Source organism: Cuculus canorus, chromosome 10 (assembly GCF_017976375.1).
Source record: "Cuculus canorus isolate bCucCan1 chromosome 10, bCucCan1.pri, whole genome shotgun sequence".
Classification (NCBI taxonomy): Eukaryota; Metazoa; Chordata; class Aves; order Cuculiformes; family Cuculidae; genus Cuculus; species Cuculus canorus.
In genome coordinates this window covers 7,834,585-7,851,487 of record NC_071410.1, presented here as the reverse complement: position 1 = coordinate 7,851,487, position 16,903 = coordinate 7,834,585, and the positions used below count along the sequence as shown (strand labels likewise).

General features: G+C 46.9%; 1 long non-coding RNA gene across 5 annotated transcripts; it reads right to left on the bottom strand.

Moving 5' to 3' along the window:
• Window positions 1-2,896: 2,896 nt before the first annotated feature.
• Window positions 2,897-15,304, bottom strand: LOC128853145 (uncharacterized). 5 transcript variants are annotated; one of them, XR_008451433.1, is made up of 7 exons: window positions 14,878-15,304; window positions 13,643-13,939; window positions 12,980-13,209; window positions 10,954-11,256; window positions 10,500-10,591; window positions 6,814-7,349; window positions 2,897-3,576 (listed from the first exon to the last, which is right to left on the bottom strand). It is a non-coding gene; the product is annotated as an uncharacterized LOC128853145 (long non-coding RNA). The 5 variants fall into 5 exon arrangements; XR_008451432.1 differs by having other exon boundaries at window positions 2,897-7,077; window positions 7,192-7,349; XR_008451429.1 differs by having other exon boundaries at window positions 2,897-7,349.
• Between the last annotated feature and the right edge of the window lie 1,599 nt (window positions 15,305-16,903).

The window sequence follows — 16,903 nt, the reverse complement described above, 5'->3', positions numbered from 1 at the left end:
AGGGTGCATTTGCAGAGTGGGCTGCATATAAATTATCCATAAATAAGCTTAACATTAGTGAGCAGGTGGAACAGGGCAGGGTTCAGGAAATTATGCAAAGAGAGCAGACAAAGAACCAGGCTGCAATTGTTCTTTGTCTGGGGGAGCCGGGCCCACTTTCTGCAGTCACAACGAGTTAGCACAGGGCACAAAGGCGGGTAATTTCAGATTTGATTAAACTGTTTGACAGCATTCATATGTTAAATGATTATGTGCTACTATCTGCTGCTACAGTATGTGTACCTCAGGAGAATCACAAATGAATCTATTGAGGCCAGAGTGTGGTTTAACAGGAGATGTAATTAATAAGCTAAACAGGGAGGGCAAAAAAAGCAAATTTGTTGTGGTTTTTACCCAGTGACCAGGCATGTCAAGTCAGGAAGAAATGAGTAACGTACACAAACACAGATGCATGTTCTGGCATTTGAGAGTCTAATCCAGATGCAAATATTTTAGGGAAGATCCTGTCTTCCATCTTCAAAACTTTAGACACACATGAGAGCTGCGTGGCATCCCCCGTGCTGGCAGATGCCTGCAGAGTCAGGCCAGGGCTGTTCAAAGGCATTCCCAGCATAAGGATTATTTTGCCTTTATGCTTGCTGCCCATTCAGTCTTTTGTGAGATGCCACGAGGAATCAAATGACATTCGAAGCAGGAACGAGGATTAGAAATCCCCCCAGCCTGGGGCAGCTGCACAAGATCCAGGCGGAGGAGCCGCAGAGGATGCTGCAAGGCAGAGGTGACGGAACACCCCAGCATCACCTTCTCCACACGAGGGGAGCACATGGACCTCGCACCCCAGGTGTGCTGCCTTCAATCTCTGCCTTCCCTCACACCTGAAAAGACGTCTCTGAAACACGTGGCTTCCTGGCAAAGCCACACAGATTTGCTCAGTTGGCAGCCCTGGCCCACAACAGAGGGGCAAAAGCCCCTTTTGCCAGATAAGAGGATGTTTAGGGACCATTCTTGACCGGTTGTCTGCTCCATGTTGGGCTGCATGGCTGTGGACACATGTCCTGGGTCACACCAGGACCTTGTAAGCACCTAGACCCAAAGAAAAGTAAAAAACAGAGATACCAAAAATGCTGGTGGTGCTGTTGCTGACTCCTTAAGTCTTCTCGCTCTCCATGGGCAAACAACGTGGCCAGTCCCTGCTGGCAGCTGTGATGTCACCCCCGGCTTCCTCATGGGTAGTGATGATGAGAGGCAGGGTGATGGGCGTTTCTGCCATGTTCAGGTGTGGACAGACCCCCTCCCTGTGTGCACCAGCATCAGGCAGAGCAGTTTGCCTTGGCTCTGGATCAAAATCACCGTAGGAAATGCAGCATAAAAGGAGCTAGATGGGGAATGGGTTGCAAAAGCTGACTAGGCAAGTAGTTTAACCAGAAAAAAAATGGCTACAAGAGGGATGGAAGAAAGGACTGGTCTTTCATGGTCCTGCTAGGTCACTAGGCTGGCTCTGTCCCCAAAAGGCCATCAGCAATAGCTGTGTTTCCTCCTCTGTGTCAGTGAGATGGGCGAGTGAAACTGTCCATCACACGCATTTCTGCTGATCACTGTGAGCCACAGCACAGCAGAGCAGGTTCACACTTGCTCCGTTTTCTTATGGCCACCAACAAGCCTGGCCAGCCCCAGTGCTGCTGGAACAGCCCCGGTGGTACCCACAACCAGCCCACCCTCACTCTCCACCTGCTGCAGCCAGACACAGGGAGTGGAAGCAGCTAAAACCAGCGTTTTAACTAAAAGCACCTGCTGAGGAGCAGCTCCTGGGCTTGCATGCGAGCCCCAGCCCCAGGTTGTCCTTGTGTCACCCCAGGCTCCCTCTGTGCTGGCGTCTCTGGCTCTGCCGCCCCGGTCTTGCTTGGCTCCCACACGTGCCGGCTCAGCGCCGGGAATGGGATAAAACACGGTGCAGAGAAACCCAGCCAGCCAGAAAAGGCAATCATGCCTGCAGCGGTAAGGAATTAATCAAGATCTGTGCTGATAAAGCAACTGGCAGCACTGCTGGGGAAGGGGTGGGCGAGGGAGGCGCGAGCTTCGGTTCAGCAAGGCAAGGAACGGCAGCAGGAGGTGAGCAGCGGGCAGCAGGCTGGGTCCTCTGCCTGGAGAGCCAGCCTTGCGCACCCTCTGCTCCACCAGAGCCCTTCCTGACCAGCACTGGCATCGAGATGGGACTCATCTCCCTTACGTTCCTATTGCCGCAGCATTCACCTCCGGCTGCACTGTAGGAGTGAGATTCTGTGAAACAGCCACTTCTGCAGGCTTGGGGTGCCCAGATGCCTGGTGTGCAGGTAAAATGTGGATGCGGAGGGCTGTTGAGGAGTTGCCCCAGCTCCTGCACCCCTACACCCTGCAGGGGCAATGCCCCAGGAGCTACATCCCTACAGACACTGGGAATTAATGCATACGCCATCTCGTTCTGTTGGTGGGCATTGGCAGATTTAAGCTGCTGGCAGAAAGATTCACTCGGAACCAGCTTAGAAATGTGTCTGGCTGGGTCCCCCCTACATTGCCACAGCGTGTTCGGGACAACGATCCCCCCCCAAATCTGTTAAGTCTTGTTCCACTCTTGCCAACTGTCTACTCCCAAAGCATTTCTCTCTCCCTCCAAAAGAACAAAAAAGAAGTCACAAAGGGCATAAAGATTTCTATCTGGAGACAGAGGCCCTCGGAGAGCGGCTGCCCGCCTCGCAGCAGGGAGGGCAGACTATGCAGGCAGCCACGAACGGGCTGCCTGGCTCGGCACGGCGCTCGCCAGCGCTCACAATGCTCCAGATTGCAATGAAAGGTTTTATTGCCCAGTCATCTAGCCCATATCAGTCAACTATTTGGCTGAAGGAGAGGCGTCCATTCAAAGCCGGTTTACAGCAGAGTCTTTATTTTTATTTTAAAAGCATCTGGAAATTAAAAATCCCCTTTGGCGCTCATCCACTTTGGAGAGAGAGCCAGGCCTGTCGTCTGGCCAAGCAGCCCTGCTCTAGCTGAGTTGGGTGGATCCAGCGCTGGGACGCTTTTCTAACTCGAGCAGACGCAGGCTGCTGGCTTCCTTCCAGTAGCTCCACAAACTTCCCACACCGAGCACCGGTTCGGTCCTCGTGCTGTATGCGTGACACTGTGTGCATGTCACTCAGAGCCGTTCAGGGTGTACCGTGCCCCTCGTGCTCTTCCTCAACCCAGAGACATCTCTCACATGGTGCTTTGGTCATGGCAAAGAGCAACACACTGGTGATGCATGTAGGGTTCATCCCAGGTGAAGGGCATCAATGCAACATGTGGGTTATTTATCCCTATTTTGGGGTGGCTGCAGGTCTGACAGATGTTGGTCACCTCAGCAACCTGTCCCCATGGGGAGGAGATATCACTACATCATGGCAGGAGGGGACACCACCCAAGACTGGCTGAAGTTGGTGGCATGGGTGTGCTGACTTTATAACAAAGCTTTGGAAAGTTCTCCATGAGCACTGGTTTGCCCCCAAATCCACAACATTCCATTGAGCTCCTTCCTTGGCAGGCTGGTAAACCCCAGCTGGGTCATCCCTTGGGTGAAGGTGTGTTTTGGAAAAATGAAAAAAAAAGAGAAGTAAAGTTATGTAGACCTGGTTTTCCTGCTGCAGGAAAAGTGCCCACTCTGGCAGCTGCACCTCTGGCTGCTCAGCCCCTTGTGTCCCTTCACCACATCTCTGCAGCAGGAAGGCAGGTTGCTCTGAAACAAGGCAGAAGACAGAGCAATAACAATGATTTATCCCCTCTATGCTACGAAAGGAAAATTGAGAAGCTCCTGCCCAGCAGTTTGGAATTGCCATCATGGAGAATTAAACCTGCTGAGCATATCAGCTGCAATGCAGGACAGCGTCTTTTATCCAAAAAAGTAAGATGATCCTCAACTCTTCTTCTTTCAGCCGGAAGAAGAGTTGAGGACCTCCAGATAGAGCTTTTGCCTACATCCCGCTGAGTGCCCAGAGCTGCCCTCCTACGCCTGGGGGTGCACGATGACCTGGGGGTGAGGGGGAGGGGGGTGCAGCAGCTCTGTGTTATCCTCTGCCTGCATCTGCACCTGGAGGAAAAGAGGATTATTGCTTGTGAGGCTCAACAATGATTTCTGGCAGGAGAGGAAGGCACTCCCCCATCACGCTGGGGAGAGGTGATTGAATGGACACAGATCCATCACCTTTCAGCCTGCTGTTCCCAACCTGCCCATCCCACCAGCTCCTGCTTCCAGGCACAGTCCCCATCTCTGCTCCAGCATGCTGGAAGCCACGGCAGAGGGGCTTTCTCTCCTCCCTGCCGAAGGTCCACTTCTAGCGAGAGCTAGTTCTTACCAGGAAAGACCAATTTCACCACTCGTGCAGGCAGGTGAGGGCCAGGCACAAGGGCACATGTGCAGAGACTCTTCTCTAATCTTAGCTAAGCTCTTGCAAAGCTCTGCTGCACATACCCCAACTTAGACTTTTTCAGATGCCCATAAAACTGAAACAACTGTGGTCGTGTCCTTGTGGTGATGGCAACGCGCCCGTCTCTAGCACAAAGCCTATCTTCCCCCATTGGATTTAAGACCCTGTTTCAAAGTATGGAAGCATTAGATCTTTCCAAAGAAAGGATTTCCTGAATTATTCTAACACTGAAAAAAACAATGTATTCTTCTCTGCCCTGGCTCTCGCAGGCAGTTAAAGTACTTGGCTAAAATTTTTTCAAAAAAAAAGGAAAAAGCCAGAGTCAAGAACAGGATCTTGTGCTTAGAAAGGACAAGCAACCTCCAGAGCAGGCTGTGCTACCAACTCTGCCTCTAATAATATCTGCCAACTTTGTGAGCATTGTACATTGTTTAAAGAACCTAATCAAGTTATGTATTCCTTTTGAAGTCAGACAACTTTGATTTAACAATGGCTTCAGATCTTTGAAACCCCCAATCTTTTCTCGTTTGTCTTCTACGATGGTTCCCTACCTGTCTCCCATCATTGAATAAATCATTATAAACATAATCCAGATGCTTGATGCTAACAATAACTTTAGAGAGCCCTGCTTCCCCTAAGATGTATGGGCGATGACTAACACACTTTTAGCCTCCAGACTTAATTTAAAGCATTCTGAAACTGCTCACTGGTGAGAGGAAGGCTGCCCGAGACAATAACTTTTACATTACAAATAATCTCTGTCTTTAGCAGCAACAAAGGGATGAAGGGATGTCCTCCTTCATCCCTGGTGTCACAGCCTTCCATGGGTGCTCTGCAAGCTGTGAATTGAACTTACATGAACGCATGCCTGAAGACTGGAAAAGGAAGACTTTGCATCACCTAAAAGGAAATAAAGTATCTGTGTTTAAATGCAGGGGAGCAGTGGCTTAGGCAACTTGCAGGGAGCATGCAGTGGCTAAGCACAGCTCCTTGCAGCAAAGTCAGCATTGTTTTCAGCTGAGATGTGACACGGGACGGTGCTGAGTTTCCAGACACGATGGCTCTCACTGGCAGGAGCAGCAAGCAGTTGAATTGATCTCAGCCGCCGCCTTGTAAATTGAGCTAAAACGCTTTGAAACCTGGAACTCATGTTGCCTGAAGACAGTTCACCAATGTGGGAAACAGTTCAGGGAGATGTGCTGGTGGAAGATAGAGCGCTCCTGACCCACAGACCTCAGCCTGCGGAAAGCCTATAGCTAACAGCTACTCCAGAACTGCTCAGCAGGGAAAATATTGCTTAACAGTGGAACACACTTAAATGCATTACTAGTACAGCTAAATTAGTGTCTGGAGATCGAGCTCTGGCAAAGAAAGTTTTGAAAGCTTCATTCAATATTCTTCCTCTTTCTTATGCCTGCACACACTGAGCTCACAGTTGGGTTAATCTTGCTATTTAATTTGCATATTTTTGTCATTCCTTCTTTACATCGTTTGTTGTCTTATTCATTTGAAGCAATAACCAAAAGCGGAGAGAAGAAGGAAAGAAGGAAATATATGCATCTGCCAAAGTTAAAGAAATTAATACTAGGGAAACGCTTCCATGCAGACATGTTTTGCCCTGGTGACATTACCAGCACAGTGTGGCACAGTGGGAAGCTCAGTGTAGGATTTCCTGATGTAGGATGAACTAATAAGAGTCATCACTAAAAGTGTTCTAACAGGGAGGCTCACAGGGAGCTCGGAGGGGGTTATTTCTCCTCCCTGAACTTCACAGCAACACCTCTGCTTCATTAAAAGGCCTTTGCATGACGGCCACTCAAGCAACTCGGTCACACTTGAGCCCAATGCTGGGTTTGAAGCCACAGCAAAGATACCATGTGGAACATAAAAGCAGATCAAGACAACCTCGGGGAGATTTTCCAGAAGCTCACCCTTCATGTGAAGCTTGTGTTGCCTCAGCCTCGCAGACTGCACGCTTGCGGAAGCTTCATCCCTGGCCTTTTTTTGTTTCCATTCTGATTTTCAAATGAAAACTCAAAAGTATTCGATACAGGGAATGAGGGAAAGCACAGCTTGGCTTGAGGGGGGTGAAGAAAGACTCCGGACTCAACCTCTCCCAGGGAACTTTTGCCACCTGCTGCACCTTCGTGCTCTTGTACAACAACTGGAGAGCTGCTTGCCAGAACAGACCCCTCTGTCCGGCCACGCTTGAGCAGCACCAAGTCCATCTCTAGAGCACTAGAATATAAAACTCGTTCAAAAGAATTCATGCATTTTAAGCTCTGTTTTTGATTATGTCAAGTAGCGAATGAAATCTGGAAAATATCTTTTACAGAAAACGTTAATTCTGTATGATGTTTCTTGCTTATAAAGAATGATTTACCTGTCTTTGGGGTTATGGTCATCGTATCACAGAGCACATGCCTGTTCCGATTCCTCACATCTGAGATGCAGAATCCAGGCAAACAGCTGTCCCCTGGTATTGTGAGGTTTTCGTGACAAAGGGGAATCCTTTCCAGGCAGCTTTCATCTTTTCATCGGAAAGTCTCAATACATTAAGGGTTGCCAGAGTCCTGTGAACTTTCATATCTATTCTGCCATCACTACTACAAATGCTTTCAAATTAACAACCAGACAGATTTCCTTTCTGTGACCAAGCAGGAAGATAAAGAGAAAAGACAGAAATTATTACGTTACAGATTACCTTCTCCTCCATCTCACTTAGCAATCGCTTTGTAAAGTGATATGAAAGGTTATTTACATTGGATACATCTAAGGGGATGAATAGGAGCAAATGGTCCAAAAAGGGATCATAGCTGTTTCCTTTCTCACCCTTGCCTGTCTCTGCCGCTGAGCAATCACCCTCGTGCCGACGAGCGAGTGGGGCCTCTGCAGTCCTGGCCGTGCTCAGATGGGATCCTGATAAAGTGCAATAAAAATTGGTGAGAAATAAGCACTTAAGTAATCTTGTAAATTAATTAGCAATTTTATTTCCTTTTTTGCTCATTATTTTTTCCAATTCCTATAGAGTTTTGGAAAGAGGTATCTCCGGTCTGTGCATGGACGAGGGCAGACACACAAAGAACAGCCCTTTCTGTAGGAGCAGATCTGCCGTTGCGTAGGAGCAGATCTGCCGTTGCATTGGCAAGAAGAGTTTCCAGGAAAAACAGAATAAAAAGCAAGACAACATTGCAAGAGGAACGTTTTATAGCAGTACATTGCACAGCTGTCCCACCATTGCCAACACAGGCTTCCAAACACGCAACCATGGTGGGATGCACAGCAAAAAGCTGGAGTCATAACCCAATGCCTTTTCAGAGTAAGACGTCAGGATCCCAGACTTCCACTTGGTGCATCTGGCAAAAAATATCATACATCTAAAAATAATGAGTGATACTCAAAAATTCAAGGAAATTCACTTTTATGTCCCTTCTCATGACTCTGAATTCTTCCTGTCAATTGTTGCATCTTTTGACTGTCTCTTTCCAAACCCTTATCAATCGCCCCCATCTGCTCGGCAATCAGAAGCGGATGCATAGTCTTTAATGAGGTCTTGCAGGGCTTTGAGACCTTTGATGGTCACTGACAGGAGATCACACTCAGGCAACCCCAGGGATCCTCCTAGTCTAGCGACCTATGGATAAAATCAGGGTGAGTGACTTAATATCCTCAAAAACTGCCATGGTGAATAATCCTCTGAGATTTGGTGTTGCCCTCATAAACACAGGCTTGACAAATACCGTCTTTTCTTTTTTTCTAAACATCAAAGGATCACATTTGCTTTTAAAGTGATGTTTAGTCGTACTATTCTGCTCCTACAGGTCAGTTGCATTGTGGGGCAGATGTAGTCGTTTCAAAATAAATGATGCAGGATCTGTTCTGCTAACCGATACGTCTGAAAAATTGTACGTACAACAGATGCCAACGCACAGTTCATTTGCAGTAGACACAACTGATGGGAGATTATGTTCTATCCTGGAAACGTGCACGCATATTTTATTTCTGCCTTCACAGAGAAAAGGATAGAATTTTGCATTCCTGTACATTTTATAACTCTTCCTTAATCCCACTGTAGCTTGTGGCAAAAATTTAACCTTGAAGAACTCAAGGGGGGAAAGCTTTTATCAAGGGGACTCCAGGGGCTGCTTCTGTCTCCTCTATGCCATAGGTTCAACGAAAAGGGACCATTGGGGAGTAGGTTCAACCCCAATTTATACAGATAAATGGTAATGCAAAAATCAAAAAAGTAGCTCATTTTATTATTCCTGTGCTTCTGGGACAGAATGAGCATCTCTGACCTCTTTTGTTGCCTTAGGGACAAGTCTCAGGGCTGTTCCTTCTGATCCCTATTTCTTACATAGGCTTTAGTGTTGTCTGTGAGGAGATCACAGCACAGAGAAAGGAAGATACAAAATCTCTTTTCTTAGCCTCTTGGCTAAACCCCAAATATTTTGAACATTTCTGCCGGGGATTGATTCCCTCAGCAAGTCTCCAAGCTCTCGTCTCTGACTGCTATAAACCCAGCACTGTTTACATGAGATCAGCACATGCCCGTATTGTTTTACGCTTTATGGTGTGTGCACTTCATACATCGATAGTGATGGGCAACCCACCCCTGCAAGACCTTTAGCAATCTTCTGATTGTTTTTTTACTTAGAGGATAGGGGAGAAAACCTTGATGGAAGTCATGCAAATTGGTTAAATGCAAAGATCAGTTGATCTTGTGAGACCACTGGTAAATAATTTAACAAAGATCTTTAACAAGTATCACTCTAAAGGAAAAAGTAGACCCACTTTAAACTCTGCTTTTCCAATTTGGACATCTAAATCAGTACTGAGGTCCTTTAAAACAGCCAGACTGTAGGAATTGCCACAGAGAATCAGACACAGAGTTCTGACTGCCAAGAGAAAAATGTGAGAAAGCCCATAACAGGCAAACATGGGGTAATCTCCCTTCCCTCAGAAGAGCTCATCCGAGCCCTAGAGACAAGCTAAGACGTTAAAGCAAGAGCTTTTACCCTACCAATCCGCTATTCACATGAACTCTCCAGCGGTGACTCTTCTCCATAGGAAGATTCTGCAAAGGTTTTGGTAGTTTTATGGAAACACCTGATTTTATATTCTAAATATTCCCTTTACCATCTTCCTCCCACGAACCTCTCCAATAAAATACAACTAGAGACATAATGTCTTGCCGTCTTCAGGTACCCAACCATCTGATGAAGGCTACCTTGGCACAGCTCTTCCAAAGCCACGGGTGAGGTTCATACAAGGAGCATGGGTTCCTCACCAGGAGACACCCAATTCTTGGAGAAGAGAGTCCAGGGCAATTAGTCACCGTAAAACAGCCTAATGAGGCTAAAGAATTAGGAATTGCCTAGGCCCCAGTAAAATCCAGTTCTTTATATGACTCGAGATGCAGTTGAAGGAATCTGGCTAATCTTTTACTCTCCTAGTAAATCATTCATTGAGGCCATCTGTGAAACACGAGAAGAGCAGCTTCAGCCCAAAACGCCCGCTTAGCAAAGCTCTTACTGGCTTGGCCGGAAAGAAGTTTTCATGATAAAGCTGATCGCTAGTACAAGCCGTCACGATTTCCAGCAGCAGTAATCCTTCTGGGGAGATTAGAGAAGTAGCCCTTGAAGGTCCTGGAGTGTGGCTGTGCATTTCAGAAAAGTTCAAGGGAAAAAAGAGAAATCTACAGGACTTGCCAGGGAAGGGCGTGGACCAGGGATGCATGTCTCAATGCTTTCTTTTCCAACAGCCTCTCCAGACAGGTCTGATAAAGACCGCCCAGGATGGCTGTTCAAAGCCCCTTGGGAACAGGGAGCATTTGTGGGTCTTAAGGAGAACATCAAGGAAGAAAACTGATGTCTTGATGGCCAAGACTGAACTGCAGTTTTGTTCAAGGAGGGGCACAAATGCTCATCTGTAAAGCAATATTTAGCTCTCATGGCTGAACCTAGAACCCAAACTTCCCTGTTTTGGAAAAATTAATGTCTGAATCACACAAGGACGGTGTGGGATCGTGTCACTTGAGGAGGAAAAAAGTCATCCTAACACCCTTACCAGCTCTCTCCTCCAGGCTGCTTATCTGTGTCCTCCATCCAGATTTGATTCAGTTTTTTAAGAAGTCTGTCTCCACAGGCGTTACTGCTAATCTGGGAAGAGAAGAAAGTCTTTAGGCAAACAATTCATAGGGCAAAACAAATAAAAATATTTAGCTTACAGGAGAAAAGAGCTGAACACCTAACCATAGCATTCAAGAACATGAGTTACAATCCGCCTTCTCTAGGAATTAAGACAATACATTTTTTTTATGAGTTTTTCTTCTAGCTGCCAAACTCTTAGGATCTGCAATTCCCAGGTGGCTTAATAGCTAGAAGTAAGACAGAGTTTCAAAGTGAAAGACGAGACGCCCCAACTCCTGGAGTCAACTGCTTAAAGGGAAGTGAAGCAAAAACCCAAAGAGGAGACAAAATAAGGGCTTAACAGGGCCGAAGGCACAAGCATACAGTCTTACCTGGTGCTGGGCTCTGAGAGGAGGGAAGGTTCATGGACCAGGGGCCTGAGCTGGTCCCACCTTTAAACTCTGCCAAACTCACGTTGCATAAATCCAGACATTTATATTGTGTTTGGTTGCCTTGCAGAAATAAATACGCCCCTCCCTCCTTGTGCTTAAGCTAGGCAATAACATGCATGGTTTAGTGTTGAAGTCTTCCAAAAGTCTTGGTCCAAATTACAGAGCTCTTGATGGTCAAATAATACCGGAGAAGTGATTACATCTTGGACCTGCACGTCTGACAAACGGTAGGGGCTGTAGTTCCTAGAAAGACAGAGATCCTCTTTGCTATGTGAGCTTTAACCAGAGTTTGGTGCAATAATCCCTCCACGCTGTGGTTTGTAAGTTTTTAACTATTCCTACTGTTTTCCTTGGCTATCTGGTGCTTGCTTCATTGAGCCTTGAGGTCAGTAATGGCACAGAATACATCAAATGTTCTGCCTTCTCCCTAAAACCTCCTTAGATCTAAGTAAAGCAACATCTCATCCACCGTTACACTGACCAGCTTATTAGTGCTGCACTTTCCGTTGAGGAAAGAAATAAGCTGAGGCAAATAAGACTGGAAGTTGCTTTATTGTGGTTTTAAAAGTGAAGGATTCTTCCTCCCCTTGGAGGGAGGAAGTATATGTCTGTTGAAGAAAATACTTAAACTTTGTGCATCAGTGTTAGGGAAGAGTTTCCTTCATTTCCAGTTAACTGTAATAAACACTACAAATGGCCCTTCCTGTAACGCTGTTGCTACTCTTAGCACGTTCTGTACCATCCATGGTAGTCAGGACAGTCAGCTGCGATGGTACAAACTGCAGCTTGAGTCCTTGCAAACAGAGAGTCTCTGGAAGGATGAGCCGTAGGGAGGGCAGCCAGAACCCACTCCCTGGGTCAGAAGCAAAGCAGAGGGGAAGGAGGATGCCCAAAGGGTAAGAGAGAAGCACTCAACATTGGCAAAACCAAGGAAATACGATGTCCATGGCACTGAAAACCACCTGAGCAGAGCTGCGGAGGAGATATGCCCCAAGATGGCAGAGCTGATACAAGAAGGGGATCTCCTGTCCTGGTGTCAGCAGGACTCTCAGGCACAGAGGTTTTCCATCAGTTGGAGTTGTTCAGCAGAAAGCTACTCTGGCCTTCCAAGCATGGTGAGTCCTCCACCCTCAAAATCACACACAGCGAAGGCTGCAGTAGCATCTGTTATAAATCCTCTGCTCTGGGCAGCACAACTTTCACAAGAGTCTTACAAATGGAGAAAATAATCCAGGCCTTTTCTAAGAAGCTGCACCCTTCCTGGAGCCCTTTGTGATGTAAGTTGTCCGGAAAGTAAATGAAATGGAGTGAGCCAGAGAGACAGTAATGCTTTTTTTTTTCTCCAAGAAAGAAGAGCTTAATTTTACCATGGGGATCTTGTGTCTGCCATGACCCCTCGAACGGTTCACAGGAACACAGGAAGAATTAACCAGCAGTGAGGACTGGTTAATTCTCGGCAGATCTGTAAAGAGTTTAATCTTAGTTCTTAATAGAAATATCCACCCTCCTGAAAAAAAACAAATCCAAACAAGCACCACCTGGTCCTCAGCTGGTAACAGACAGCTTTTCCATATCTTATAACACTCTCCTTTTTCTGTCTAACCCAGACCTCAAGCTTATAACCTCTTTGGAGACTTCCCTGGGCTGCAGCTGAGATGGTCAATGCATGAAGAGCGGGCAGCATTTCATGAGTGGCATCTCTAAAGGAGCTGGTTCCAGAAAAGGTGAGGGAAGAGGGGAGCAAGAAGAGGATTACTATGCTTCGAAACATTTGTTGTTTGTTTGTGGTTACTATTGGTTCAGCTAAATGGCAATTGAGATCAACAGCTAGGATTCTTCCAACCAATCTAAGCGAGCTGGCAGTTGGGTTTCATTCAAGTAATTGTTCTAATGGATAATACTGTATTATTGTGACTAGCAGGCTTATTACTGGACTCTTGTACTAAATTCAATAACCCAAACTTACCATATATCGTCTCTCTCGTGTGAGCTTCAGCTGTTTGAGAAGGAGCCTCAGAGTTGCGTGATCATCCTTAAAAACTTCTCCCTTAAGCTCCAACGTTGGAGAACAAGTTGTTCATCATATGCTGAATTCAGCCTTGGAGTAACTCCAGTGAAAACAGAAGGAGTAACAACAGGAATGGATTCGGCCCAATTGCTTTCACGTTTCTCCAACGTGAATTTCCAATTCTAATACTACAGAAGGATGAAAAAGAAAAAAAAAAAAAGAAATACAACATATGGCACAGTGACAAATACACTTCAAAACAGCCTATACTGTGACCTCATGCTCTTTGGAAAGTACATCAAGGTGAGCTTCCTCAGGCTTTCCCACAAGCAAAACGCTGCTATCATCTGGCAGGAGCAATGTATAGGCATACTTCTGCCACAGCGTTGTAACAGTTTTTGCACAGAATGGTCAAACCCGTCCTGTAGTTCCAGGCTGCTACACTTGAGACTACTGATCTTACATGCATCCCAAAAAACTGGTGCCTGTCAAGCTGAGATATAAAGTCGTCAGGATTTCGTTTCATAAAAAGATAGAGTCAGATCAAATAGTGTGTGTTCTGTACCGACCCCATGTCCCCCAGGGAGGGCTGTGCCAGATCGAGAGAGGGCACAGTCTCACCTGCAGATTCTGATTTCATAGATCACCCTCTTGGCATCTCTCTGGTTGAACAGACGTGAACCTACAGAGCAAGTGCGAAAAGGGCCTAAACATAGAATGCCACAAGCCTCTCTGCTGGCTATTGAACCATGCTTTCTCTTTACATTTACTGCCCTGCTCACTCAATAGCATTTAAGTAAGTTACTTCTAACTTTGACCCGCTGCTTCCTGCCCGGCTGATGAGCCATGATTGTGGAGTTGCTTCCTCTGGGCCAGTTCCTCAGTGCACGCTTTCAGTAGCCGTCCCATGGAGTTAGCCTAAGAAAAAACATTGTTCTTGTTTTTACTGGAGTTATTCCCAGGCTGTTTCAGTGTGTTACAAAGGAGGTAGCAGAGTTATCCAGTGGTAACAAGTAAACAGCAAGTCAAAGTCCTGGGTTCAACTCCTAGCTCGTGTTAAACCATCGCTAACCATAGGCTCTCTTTGTGCCTCCACTCGTTCATTTGAGAGTTTTAATAATAACGATGACACTCACTTAGAATTATTCCTAAACAAATAAGAAAACTGAAACATCACAGTAGTAGAAAGTGTTAAGACCAGGTTTGATCCACGAGCTTTACAAAGCAAACGCACAGCATCATTCAACCGACAGGCTGGAAACGAAGGAGTTCAGCTCGGCTGCTATCTCAGAGATCACTGCATATTGTTTGCAAACTTATCAGGAGTGACTTGAATTGTGAATTAGCTTCAACGAGGCAGCTGGCAGGCTGCTGGAGCGTACAATGCCTGCTGAATCTGCACTTCCTGCTGGAGACGTGCGAAGGAGAAGGCAAACTATGAAAGAGCAGAGAAACCGCTCCCAACTTCAGTCAAAACTACGTGCAGCACAGGCACAACAGGGCCAGTCGCTGCTCCAGGGGCCAAACCAGAATTCCCAGCGACAGCAGTGCTGACAGCACTTAGCCCTTGCACAGCAGTTGCTGTGGAAAGAGCTCAAAGAACTTTGTGAAGATGATGAGGCTCATTCATCTTCCCCCACCTCCTTGGTGAACTGGGTTGGACCATAGAACTGGAAGGGCAGTGGCAGAACCTTCCCAGACCCAAGGTGTAACCCTGCAGGCAGCTCTCCAGCACACAGCCCAGCGCTGGTTCTTCCTTGTTTTTGCGTCTTGGTTTGCAGTAAATAATCCAATCTATGTTAAAAGCAGCAGCAGACACTAAGATAGGCTGTAGCCATCCTTAGCCAAGCACTCACCTGGATGTGACGCCAGGGCACAGCTCCATGGTCAGACACTCACTCCGCACAGGCAGATGTTCCCCTTGCACTGCAGGTTACAAACCTGGAGCCGCTGTAAATTCTCCAAACCCTGGTCTGTGTGTACCCACATGGAGGAATAGAAGAAAGATGCTTCCTGCACACAGTCTGATGGGAACACTGCAGCAATAGTGCTCCAAGAAAAAAAACCAGCTCGTTCATTGCAGTTCAATAAAAGCAACTGAAATACACTCAGCACGCTCCTCAAAAACTCCTACAGGGCTGGGAAAGCATCCAATACACTATACACTCCTACGAAGGCTCCCTTGCTGGGAGTAGGGCCTTTTCATTCATTTCAGGTTGTCAGTAAATTGATCAAAGCCTTCTCTAGCACGGGACTGGGTTATTCTTCCAACCAAAGAGTATCTGCCCTTTTTTAATCAGCTTTAACGTTAGGAGTGCAATGAAGTCCAAACCTCACTCTGGAAAGTTATCATTTACTCTGAAAGGATGAGATCACATGGTGAGTGAAAAGAAAGAAAACACTAGAAATTTCTGGCTGTAGAAGTCAAGGTGAAGGCAGTTTAGAGGCACTTCAGGCAGTGCCATCACTACTCCTTGGTGAAGCACTTCTTGCTTTGCAAGCCACCATACGCCATCCTGTGGTCACTAAAATCCTCCTGAGCTTCTCTCTTCTGGTCCAAAGCAAACAATGCAGCTACTCACACGCGTGTTTCATAGAATCATGGAATGGTTTGAGTTGGGAGGGACCTTAAAGATCACCTAGTTCCACCCCCCCCGTGATGGGCAGGGACACGTCCCACTAGATCAGGCTGCTCAATGCTTATCATAAGTACTATACGCACTGCGTCCCTTGTTGCTAATGCAAAGGAAGGCTGAAAAACTTCAGACACTCTCAAAAAAATACCTGAAAACCCATGCTGAGTGCAGACTGTGAGATGTGGCTGCGGCAGGGCTGACTTGCTGTCTGTACCACAGCCCCTCTTCCTCAGCACGAGCCTTCCGTTGGCAACAAGGATAACCATGACACTCCACAGGAAAACCATCACTTTCACCATGACACTCCACAGGTAAACCATCACTTTCACCACGCCACACAGGTGTAGCAGCCTCCCACCCTGCCAGGCAACATTCCTCCTCCCGCGCCACTGCGGTGCTCTCTCTGCATCCCCCATGCTCTCCTACTGGGTCCACAACTCTGTGGGCATCTCTATCCCACTCCAACACCTTCAAACCCCTTCTCATTCCCCCTCTTCCCCCCACATGGTTTTACTCTCTAACGTCTATTGAGAACAGCCCTGCAGAGAAGGACTCGGGAATGCTGGTGGATGAGAAGCTCGACGTGAGCCGACAACATGCACTCGCAGCCCCGAAGGCCAACCGTGTCCTGGGCTGCATCTAAAGCAGCGTGAACAGCAGTGAGGGAGGGGATTGTGCCCCTCTGTTCCTCTCTGGAGTATTTGTTTTGTCTTATATTATAAAGTTTGGAAATGCAGAGTAGGCAGGTTCTTGCTGTTAGCAGAGAATGCGCGTTAGCTTTGGTGTGTGGAGTTTTAAAAGAAATAAGACCAGAAAATAAAGACCAAAGACTATTTTTAGCAAGCCAATCTGGCTGGTCTTTTAGGCAACAGTCTTTTGAACTATCCTCAGGACACAGCAACAAAATCCCACATGCTTTCACCCCAATCACCTCTCCAGGTTTAAAAAGGAATTGCTGGCCCTGGCAGGCTGATCAGAGACCAGACCCGAGCCCGAGGCCCAGGAGGCCCCAGAGTAAAAGGCTTTAAGATCTAAAAGCGAGTAATAAAAAGCAGCTTTAACGCAAACAGTTGGGATCGAAACAAGAGACTTCTATCAAGTGCCCAGTACACCAATAAAAGGATAGCCTTGAGGTACGCGTACGAGTTAAAAGTGGAAGTTGTGTGCGTTGGTATTTATGGGACTGGCAGCACCCAGGCAGCAGCCCGGTCGCTACAACCCGCTCAGATGAACTCTTCAGCCACAG